This window comes from Ipomoea nil, unplaced genomic scaffold (assembly GCF_001879475.1).
Source record: "Ipomoea nil cultivar Tokyo-kokei standard unplaced genomic scaffold, Asagao_1.1 scaffold0482, whole genome shotgun sequence".
Lineage (NCBI taxonomy): Eukaryota > Viridiplantae > Streptophyta > Magnoliopsida > Solanales > Convolvulaceae > Ipomoea > Ipomoea nil.
In genome coordinates this window covers 243756-255000 of record NW_017616910.1, presented here as the reverse complement: position 1 = coordinate 255000, position 11245 = coordinate 243756, and the positions used below count along the sequence as shown (strand labels likewise).

At 31.7% G+C, this 11245-nt stretch overlaps 1 pseudogene; it reads right to left on the bottom strand.

The window, feature by feature from the left end:
* Positions 1-2607: 2607 nt before the first annotated feature.
* Positions 2608-5141, bottom strand: LOC109173757 (annotated as a pseudogene).
* Between the last annotated feature and the right edge of the window lie 6104 nt (positions 5142-11245).

Below are 11245 nucleotides of genomic sequence, written 5' to 3'. Positions count from 1 at the left end.
ACAATTACCACTATGCCAAAAGTTATAACTCAGCGAAGGCGCAATTTTATTTCCTTATTAATCGTCATGACATTTTCGAGAGGCAAGGTACTGGATTTAGCTCTTAACCGACCTCCGTTCAACAATCTTCATAGCCATCAATTGTTGGACATGTCCCTTCACCAGCCTCCGCCCAACACATAGTGTAAACATACAAAAATCGATCTTTACACTAACTGCTTGTTTATTAACTGTCTCAAGTTATAGCTTACCATGACTACAAATCAAATCTGATATCGTGTGTGAATTATTTATTGACCTTCTCATCTGTTTGAGCGGGTAAGCTATGGACAATGTAAACTGATTAACATATTTTTTTACCCGTTAGGGTCAATAAGAAATATCTAGCCCAAAACACACATTTAAGTAGCCCATGTCGACTTTCTCGTATATAAAAGATATCAATCGTTATACCCTGCACCACGGGCACATAGCACTCTGCGCCCTGCGCCTCTCAAAACGATGTCGTTTTGGAAGGCGCGGTAGGGAGTTGACGTGATTATGTGTATTTGTTTATACAATTATGTGTATTTTTTATACAATTATGTATGTTTGTTTATACAATTATGTGTATTTGTTTATACAATTATGTGAAACGACGTCGTTTTGTATCAGGGCGCACAATGCAATGCGCACCCTAGTGCACGATATAAATTGCCAAAAGATATGGTATGGTATTTTATATTTATTAATTATTACTTGCTAGGTAACATCTATATATATGAAAAGAACTGTCAATGACCTTCTGGTCTAGTGGCATGAAATTGCTTTTCCATATGGGAGGTTGTGAGTTTGAGATTTAGTGGAGACAGTATTAAGTATTGACTCTTTGTATTAAATAGATTGAAAAAGTAATTATGAACAGATATTGTATTGTAACAAAGTCACAATAATATTTATTTTAAATAGATTAAAAAAGTAATTATGAATCGATATTGTATTGTAACAAAGTCAATAATTCTTTAAAAAGAATGAAATGAAGATGCATGTCTAGACAACATCGTAAATGATGTACAGAAAAGTACTGTGAATGATGCATGATTGTGGCTAAGGTTTTGAAGTTTTGATGAGGACTGACAGAGACAGGAAGAACCAACCAAGCCAACCTAGTAACTATTGGGCTACCAACCGGGAACATGGGCTTGTGGTCGTGGGCCACGGCCTGCCAGAAAACAGTCCGGACATTGATGGGAAAGCCTGGGCCCATACGGACAAAGTCCAAGCCTAATTCCACGTGTGGCAAGGCCCACATATCGCCATCCGCATTTATTACGTTACACGTGTGTCTTCCCATCTCCTAACTCCCTTCAATGCTTCAATTTCAATTCCTTCCTTCCATCTTTAGCTCATTTCATTTGAACTCCTCCATTTGATCCAATATTGTGTGTGTGTGTGTGGACTAAACAGAAATGATGATAGTGTTTTTGGACTTGATTTGACTCTGTTGGGTTTTAGAGACTTAGAGTGTCATGGTCAATTTTCGACCAACTCAAAAAGTAGATAGAGACTTAAAGCATTTTTCAACTTTTTCAACTATCGTTAGTGATGGTAGAAAAATGGTTGGAATTTTCGACCACTCACCAAAGATGGTCGATATTTCCAACCAACGTTAATAGATAGTTGATCTAAATCAGCATTAAATATAGCTTATTCTCAATTGGTAAGGATGTTTTTTTTTTTTTTTTTTTTTTTTTTTTTTTTTTTTTTTAAATGTTAATTATAATGTTCATTTGTTGTTCTTTTGGCATATTCAGTTATGTGCTGAGTTGTTTCTTAATGGAATGAAAGCAAGTTCTCCACTACCATTGCTGGAAGATACTCCAAAACAAAATCTGCCCATTACCATTAATAATTCTCTCCCCAGCTCTCCCATATGGTTTGTTTGTACTTCACTCTTAATAATTCCCTCACTTTGTTTCAATGAAATCCTTTGTGGATACCACACTTTTCACCACTTGTGGCTCCACATGTCCCACTTGACAAGACTCCCAAAGTTTTGTGAATAATAAGATCTCTATATGGATAACTATAAAGTATTATAAGCTTATGTATTTTCATAATAGTAAAAGATTTTTTGGTTTGAGCTGGTTATGGACAACTTAGGCTAGTTTATCTTGTGATCATTCAGTGGTAAGCTTCACCTTCGGGTAGCAACAATGAGTTTTCTCATAATTTAAAAGGTTTTTGAAACTAGCTTTGTTGGCGTGAGTGGCCGTGCACTCTTGTCCCTTAAGAAAGGTTGGGAGTTCGAACTCCTTCTCGTATGGAAAAACAAATTTGGCCAACACTTTACACCTTATTTGGGGCAAACGGAGATTAGTCTGAGTATAGTAAGGGCTTAACGTGTCTTCTACAGTTAGAGCACCTCGTGGTCTGACCAAAAAAAAAAAAAAGATTTTTGAAAGTATTACACTCTTTTTTATTAGAGATTGAAAAGTCAACATTGTTGAAAACTAAATGATATACCACACTAGGATGGATGTTCTTTGATAGATAGTTTTGTTTTTGGGGGGTACCCCTTCCCCTAAAAACACAAAATAAGTATGAAAACATACAAGAAACTCAAGATTTGATTCAAAAGTGTTGACACTTCAAGTCGATTTAACCAATGTACATGAACATATTTTATCCAATCCCAGTTTGAACCCACAATCATACAACACGATGGAAACACAAATTTGCAGCCTGAGAATCCTAAACCACAAGGAAAATGTCAAGCAGGGGAGGCAGGGAGCTAGGTTCTCTGATCTCCATGCTACAAATTTTCAATTTGCCGGCAAAACATATAGATATAGTAACAAGCATACAGAATTGTTACTCAAAACATGTAGTTCAGCGCCTTCCAGATGCCACAGATTCGGTAGAGAAGAGGTACTTCACTCGTGAAAGAATGGAATCCTGTGCAGGATCGTAAGGATGGTCCTTTGAAGGAATCTCCAGGATGGCTGGTGTCGGCGTGTTATAACCATCAACCAAAAACCTTATCATGTTTGCAACCTGAACATTGAAGTGCGGTGGAAAGGATTATAGGTTAATCTCAAGAACAAACGATTGTAAAACGTTATGGGAGCTGTTAGCCCGTAAACATTCCTAGTGGAGTGGTTGTAAGCACAACGATTTGATTAAAAAAAAAAATCCAATGCATTATACAATTTCCAGATGTATAAAACTTTTCCAGATTGTAATATTGTTCCACGACAGTGCCATTTATCTATGCAACATACAAGACATAATGGACGAGGAGGAAGCTTAAACCAAGTCAATATAACATTTAGGAAATAAAATAACGCTTACATATTGGCTGATCAACACTATTGCAATGTCCTCTCTTGTAGTGAACTCTTTAAAAGCATCTTCAATTTGTTTCACCGTAGTTTCTAAACCATAACATGGAAAATAAATTGATTCAAACTTCTTTACAAAAAATGTTATTAGAAAAGTAGTATTGGTTTTGGATGAAGAAATAAGAGAAAACAAAATCCAGACTATGTTCGCTTACTTTTCCACTGATAAAGCTGAAATTTACGAGTGAAAAAGAACTAACTATTCTACATAGTTTGCTAACAATACAGTTGGCTTTATTTTGAATTCAAATATGAAAAAGGAAAAAAAAAAAAAACTCTCAATAAAGATTCAAACTTCACACTTTTCAACAAAATGGTGAGACACCTTTGATGCTGGGTTACAACAGGAAATTTTAGTCCATTGGTCACAAGCATAGTGATTAATCATGCTATTGTGATACAATCATGCTCAAGGAACTGAAAGATAGGAATTCAAGACCAAAAACATATGTGAACTCTTTAAAAGCATCTTCAATATGTTTCACCGTAGTTTCTAAACCATAACAAAGAAAAGAAATTGATTTAAGTATATTTACAATTAAGTGTTTTTTTTTATTTATTTTTTTTTATTTTATTAAGCATTGGTTTTTGGGTAAAGAAATCAGAGAAAAAAAAAAAGAAGAAGCTATGTTTGCTTACTTTTCCATGAATAAAGGTGATTTATGAGTGAAAATGAACTAAGTGTTCTACATAGTTTGCTAAAAATACAGATGACTTTATTTTGAATTTATAGATACTTCAAATATGAAAAAGAAAAATAAACTCTCAATAAAGGCTCAAACTTCAATTTTATATCCATCAACATAAAAAAAAAAAAAAAAAAAAAAAAAAAAGATTACGCATTCAACAAAATGGTGAGGCACCCTTGCTGCTGGGTTACAACAGGAAATTTTAGCCCATTGGTCACCAACATAGCAATTAATCATGCTACTGTGATATAATCATGCTCAAGGAACTGAAAGACAGGAATTCAAGACCAAAAACATACTTGAATCCACAATAAGGTAGTTTGTTTTTCTCCTCAAGTCCACATTGCCCACTCCAGCCATTAAAAATCCAGTGATCGTATCCTACATTTGCATATTGTAAGAAATCTCAAGAACGGCAACTAATACAGCAAACCACACCTCAGTAAAACCGTGAAACTTAGTACACACTTCTCGTTCGTCCATCCATAAATTATATGCAACCAAACACTTGTCAATCTGTGGTCATGTGACAACTAAATGCCCATGGCACTTCAGCAGAGATTCAAAAAAGAACTGGTGGTACTTATACATTCTACCGAACACACTCCAACAACTTCCATCCTTAATTGGTTTCATGGATTTTGCAGGAAAACAATTGATTGACCTTTCTGATCAAGTATGAACTAAATACTAGCAGGCAATTTACCAAAATACAATTTAAGTATGATAACATACAGGAAAATCATGATTTGATTAGCCACAGATTAAACCCCTAAACACAAAATTTGCACAAAGCAATACAAAACTGGCATTTATCGTAGAGTAAATCAACTAAAGTTAGCATCCTTTACCTCATCGCCAATCATAGCACGCAATGAGTGCCGAGTTGCTGGTGCGGATCTGAGATCGGTTTGCCATCCTAAACAAATTTGCTTATGCAGCTGCAATAATCGATCAAACAAAATTGAAAATTTCGAAACGTTTAAGCTAGCTTCTGCTAATCAGACCGTAGAAAACAAAGCCTGGAACACAATTGATCGGATCGCGCTTCTTTTATATCACAAAAATCAACATGAATCTAAAGAGCATGATTTGGGGCAAAAGGAAAGGAAAAATACCTGAAAATTCACCGTTAAACAGACACCTTGTTCCTGGTGGTGTTTGGACTTCAATTGGTGTAAATCAGTAAATCCAACGAAAACTCTGTGAAATTGAAGAAAGACGAATCGCTAAATGGGCTAGGCCAGTGAATAGGTCCGATCATGGTGATTACCTTTTTCTACGACTAGTTGGGCCTCGCATAAAATTAGAATCACTAAAATTTGAAATAAGGGTCAGATAGACCATTCAACTACACAACAAATTATAATTGAGTTATCGAATTAAAAAATTACAATTAAATAATTGAACAATGCAAAATAATGTAATTCAACTTAAAATGACATGTTGACCTAGTAACATGTTTACGTAACAGTTATCAAATTTTAAAATATTTTTAATTTTATTTTAATAAATTTAAATTAAATAATTATTTAAAAAAAAGCACTTACCTTCTCCGGTGAGAATGCGAGATTTCCTTCTCATCGAAAAAGGCAACTGTATTGCTTTCTTCGATAAGGAGGCAGCCTCAGGTTGCCTTCTCACTAGAGAAGGCAACCCGTAACTGGGTTTCCTTCTCTAGTAATTGTTAATTGACTCATTCACATTTATAGTTTCCCTTCTTTTATGGATAGGTGTTTGACTATTACCCACTCGTCAAGTGATTTTAATTTCTTTTATTCTTCTTCTCTCAAAAGGTTATCCCAACACTAAGGGCCCCTCACACCCCGATTAGACACAATATTTCGGAGTATGGCTCAATAGATATGAATTTGGAGATCGTTTTGTGGTTAAGCAGCATAACCGTGGCTACTACATTGTAAGATAGTCAATAGTACTAAAAAAAAATCATATTAATTAGATGAATAAATTTTAATTATTCGAATTCTTTTTTCAGCATGATAGTACCAATATATGCACAAATTAAATGTATTTATCAGAATACCTCTTTCAACCCACAGATAATGATATAGTCACCAAAATATGTTTAATTCGATTGCCCTTTGTACACTAACATCTGCTACGGATTAAAATTCTCTGTATAGTCCTTTTATTCGATCTCATCATATATTTAATGATTTTTTAACTATTTGTTAGTTAATTAAAACACGTTTATTTACTCTACTAGTCTCCTGGCCGGATAGACACGGTGAGACCGTTGAGTTTGACGTTTTATATATTTTGAAAATAAATTAAACTTACTTTCTAAATCAGCTCGAGAATATTACTGAAAAAAATACAAGCATACTTCTTTCATAATAATATAGATACAAATGTATGTCAATTAGAAGGAGTATTAAACATAACAAAGTTATACATTTTCAGTCGGAGAAGAGGATTGGGGTTGTTAAAATATGCACACATATATATATATATATAACCAATAAAAAAATTCTCATGTCAAACCAATGTGAACGACCAATTTGGACTAACAATTTGATTTTCCTTTCGAAATGGGCATATATAAAATCTATAGATTTAAAGAAATTCTTAAAATCAATGAGGCGTTGTGATTGGATTGAGGTTATAGAACTTCCAACAGAGGTGATAGGGCAGCTACTTGAGATTGAGAAAGTGCAAATAGTTCTTCAGAAGAGATGGCAAGAGAGCTAGGCTCGTTGCCAGCTTGGGTATCCCTTCCCAGTTTTCCAAAAAAAAAAAAAAAAACCACAAACATAATATATCATGTAATTAAAATTGAAGTTGTGAAATGGAAAAATGAATCACCTGGATGGTAAGTGGTAGCATCAGAAGTTGAAGATCCTTTTTTTTTTTTTTTTTTTTTTTTTTTTTTTTTTTTTTTTTTTTTTTTTTTCTTTTACAAAAATGTTAAGCATCTGCATGATATATCATCATCATAACATAAATAAATAAGAAGAGAAGATAGATTTAAATCATGTAATATTCTAATACGCACTCATCTTGCACTGAATTTAGTATATAACATATATAGAGCATTTGTTCCATGCAATGTACATCACTACTTGTCTTATTCTCAATTTCTCGTAATTATTTGATATTTATTAATTCGTATTATTAATACCCTCATTAATAATTAATGTCATTATAGAATATTAATTAATTGTAAGATTTAACTATTTCATTCTTTTATACATTGATAATTATTGATATTTAGTAAAGTACTCTAACTTTAAATAGATATTCATAAATTGATACTATCGTAGGGGAAAAGAAAATTATAGAAATGAAATAATTAATCTGACTTTAAATAGATATTCATTAATTGGTACTATCGTAGTGAAAAAAATATTGAAGTAATTAAATTTTATTACTGTAATATGTTGGGGTCGTTAGGGTGGCTTTAATTTCTTTGTTTGTTGAGATTTTTAGAGTTTTAATTTTTATCATTTATAGAGTCAATAGCATTAATTTTTTTTTAAAATCATTTATAGTTTTCATTCTTTTATGGAAAAGTGTAGACAATATAATCATTCACCCATCAAGTTGTTTTAATTTATGCATCGATACTTTCATCATAGCGGAAAAAAGAATTAGGGGTGTTTGGTTCAATGTTTTCAAACATTAGAGTCGGAATTAGAATTGTAATTGGAATCAAATATTTTATAATTATAATATATTTTTAAGTATTTTTTTTTAAATCTCTTTGTTTGGTAGCACATAGAAATGGGCATGCTAAAATTTAATTTTTTTTTTTTTATTTTTTTTTATTTTTATTTTTATTTTTTTGTAAGTTGTAATGTTATTCTAAAAAAGTTGTACTCACACTTGAGCATGTTAAAGTTTTTCAAGGAAAAAATTTTTCTTCGAGTGGGTGGTATTTTGTTTTCCATGGAAGTTGGGAAGAAAGTATCACACGGTTGGACAATTTTGCTCATCCGAATCTTCTGCATTCAAAATAATGATTTATGTTAAAATTTGCTCTCACTCATATATATATATATATATATATATATATATATATATATATATATATATATATATATATATTCCCGTGCAAATCTAACCCCCATAAATATAGCGTACTTAATGTTATTGGTGTCACTGTACCGTTTCTAAATTGGAACATATTTTATTTCTTCTTCGCTGCTACAACTTGTATCTTTATAATAACGATCTTTCATTATGGGATAATCATATAAATTAAAACCTAGTCAACAAATTGATTGATTTCTGAAAACTAATTGAATAAATAATATATTATAAAATGTCGATAAATCTAATTAAAAGTTTTTGAAAATCATGAAATTAACAAGGATTGAAAATTCATTTTAAGAATGTATATAAAATGATGATTTTCTTTTACAAAATCCAGTATTGTTAGATCTAAATTCTAGGGCACATATATAATGATGATTTTCTTTACACCACACATATATTTGCTGAAAAAAAAAAAAGAAGAAGAAATCTAAATATCTAATTAAAATTAAAGTTTTGAAATAGAATTTGAATCACCTGGATGGTAAGTGGTAGCATAAGGATTTCACTCTTTTCAAAGTGGACAGATTCTTTGTGCGCACCGGTATTTGGCCCTGTCTACTAACTCATTGAGTCACCGTTACATCCTCTCACATGCTCTATCGAGTCGGAGTGGGAGGAGCCCTTAGGGTTGGGGATTCAGCCTTTTGGGGTAAGGATTTCACTCTTTAAAAAAAAAGTTAAACAAAAAATTTAAACACATACATGATATGTAATCATCATAAGTTCATAACATAAATAAATAAACAAGAGAAAATCAATTTAATAATAATATAAAAGTAAAGTAAAATGTAAAACCTCTTAAATCGTAGAGTAACTCTCTCAATAAAACAGATACAAGTTCAACTAAAAAAATGATGAAATGATTTATGTTAAAATCTGATCATACACATATATAATTAATAAATAAATTCTTATGTCAAATTAATGTGCTCGTGTTCTGGTGCACACAAGTTGCACGCTATGTTATACAATTTTTTTTTTTTTTTAAAGATGAATGGTATATATACATTCAGATCAGGAGTTGAAGATCCCATTTCACTATTTTTTTTTTTTAAAAAAAACAAAAATTTAAGCACCTACATGATATATCATCATCATAACATAAATAAATAAATAAAAACAAAAAATTGATTTAATAAAGAAAAAAAAAGTAAAGCAAAATGGAAATCCTCTTATATCACAAAACAACTCTCTCAATAAAATATATGCAAGTTCAACTCGAAAATGAGAGACGTGTATGTGTGTGTATGTGACGGTGGAGTAACCGAGTATAACCTACATTTGGAGTACTCGCAGTCGTTATACTGTGGACCGTGGCGGATGTGCACCGCGGTCAAATGGCGCCGTTTCTTTAAGTAAAGAAATAGCGCACCGTTACTGTTAACGAAACGCACATTTTTTGGTGTGTTAATTACCAACTGAAACTACAGTGTATCTAAACCGACACTGCCTCACGTATTATTTTATATATTATCAAATGAAACTGCAGTTATATCAAAATGATACTATAGTTGTGGTGAAATGAAATTGCTGTGTATATAAAATGAAACTAAATAACATTTCACATATTTGAGTGTATATTGTGCAATGAAGCTGTAGTTATATCGAAATGATCATGTAGTTGTGTTTTAATGAAACTATAGTGTATATAAAATAAAATAAAATAATATTTTCATATATTTGAGTGTATAAATATCGAATGAAACTGTAGTTGTGTTGAACCGAAACTGCAGTGTATACAAAATGAAAATGAATAACAGAGTTACTTTTTACAAAACGGCGCGAAACGGGTGTCGTTTCTTTTCTTGAAGTTCGGTGCATAATCGATTATGCACCGCGTTGCACGATATAATTTGCCAAGTACGCGGTACTAGGCATGGTCAAACCCAATTGGCTAAAGGTCCAATCCAACTATACTTCGCCTACATTAACCATTAATCGCACCCGAAAGATCGACTAAGGCTCCGTTTGTAAAGCAGGAAAATGACTTCTAGAAAATGTTTTCTGGAAAATGACTCATTTTCCAGAAAACATTTTCCTTTCCGGTGTTTGGCTGTATAACAGAAAACTGTCTTTGTGTGTTTGGTCCATTTTCCAGAAAATGAACAGGAAAATGAATAGAATTGTATACTTCAACATTTTAATTGTTTAATACTATTGATAAAATCTTTCTGTGAATAGCACTCATTAAGCCTTGTGAAGGTCTCTGTCTCTCTCTCTCTCTTTCTCTCTCTCTCTCTCTCTCTCTCTCTCTATATATATATATATATATATATATATATATATATATATATATATATATATATATATATATATATATATATATATATATATATATATATATATATATATTTATATTTATATTTATATTTATTTATTTATATTCATGTTCGCACACACTTAATCTAGACCATTAAAATTAATTAGATTGATACACAAGATTTGTTCTCACATTCTCACCTAATGAAGTGTTCTCACATTCTCACCTAATGTAATTTTTTTAAATTTTAAATACGAAAAAATTAATATTATTTCTAGACTTTACTTATTTTTTTGAACTTTGAATTAATATTAATTTTTGTTAAATTTTAAAGTTGGATTGCAAATTCACAATATTAATGTTTGTAGACTTTACTTATTTTTGTGAACTTTGAATTGAAAATTTAAAAAAGCACGCGGGCCAGACCGCGGCTCGCCAACCCACATGGGACGGGCTATGGTTGCATGGACCCTCAATCGTTATGCTGTGCATCCGTATGCACCATGCATGGTGCATACGGATGCCAAAACGACGTCGTTTTATTAAAAAACGCGCGTCTCCCCTTTAAAAAAAATTCAGGTTCGATTCCCAGCAACAACATTATATTGTTCATTCATTCTGAAATTTTAGTTCATAGATTATGGAATTATAGTTCATTGATTATGGAATTATAGTTCATAAATTATGGAATTGTAGTTCATCGATTCTGAAATTTTAGTTTATAGATTATGGAATTTTAGTTCATTCATTCTGGAATTTTTAGTTCATAGATTAGATTATGAAATTATAGTTCATCGATTATGGAATTATAGTTCATCGGTTATGGAATTTTAGTTCATATGTTGTTGCTGGGA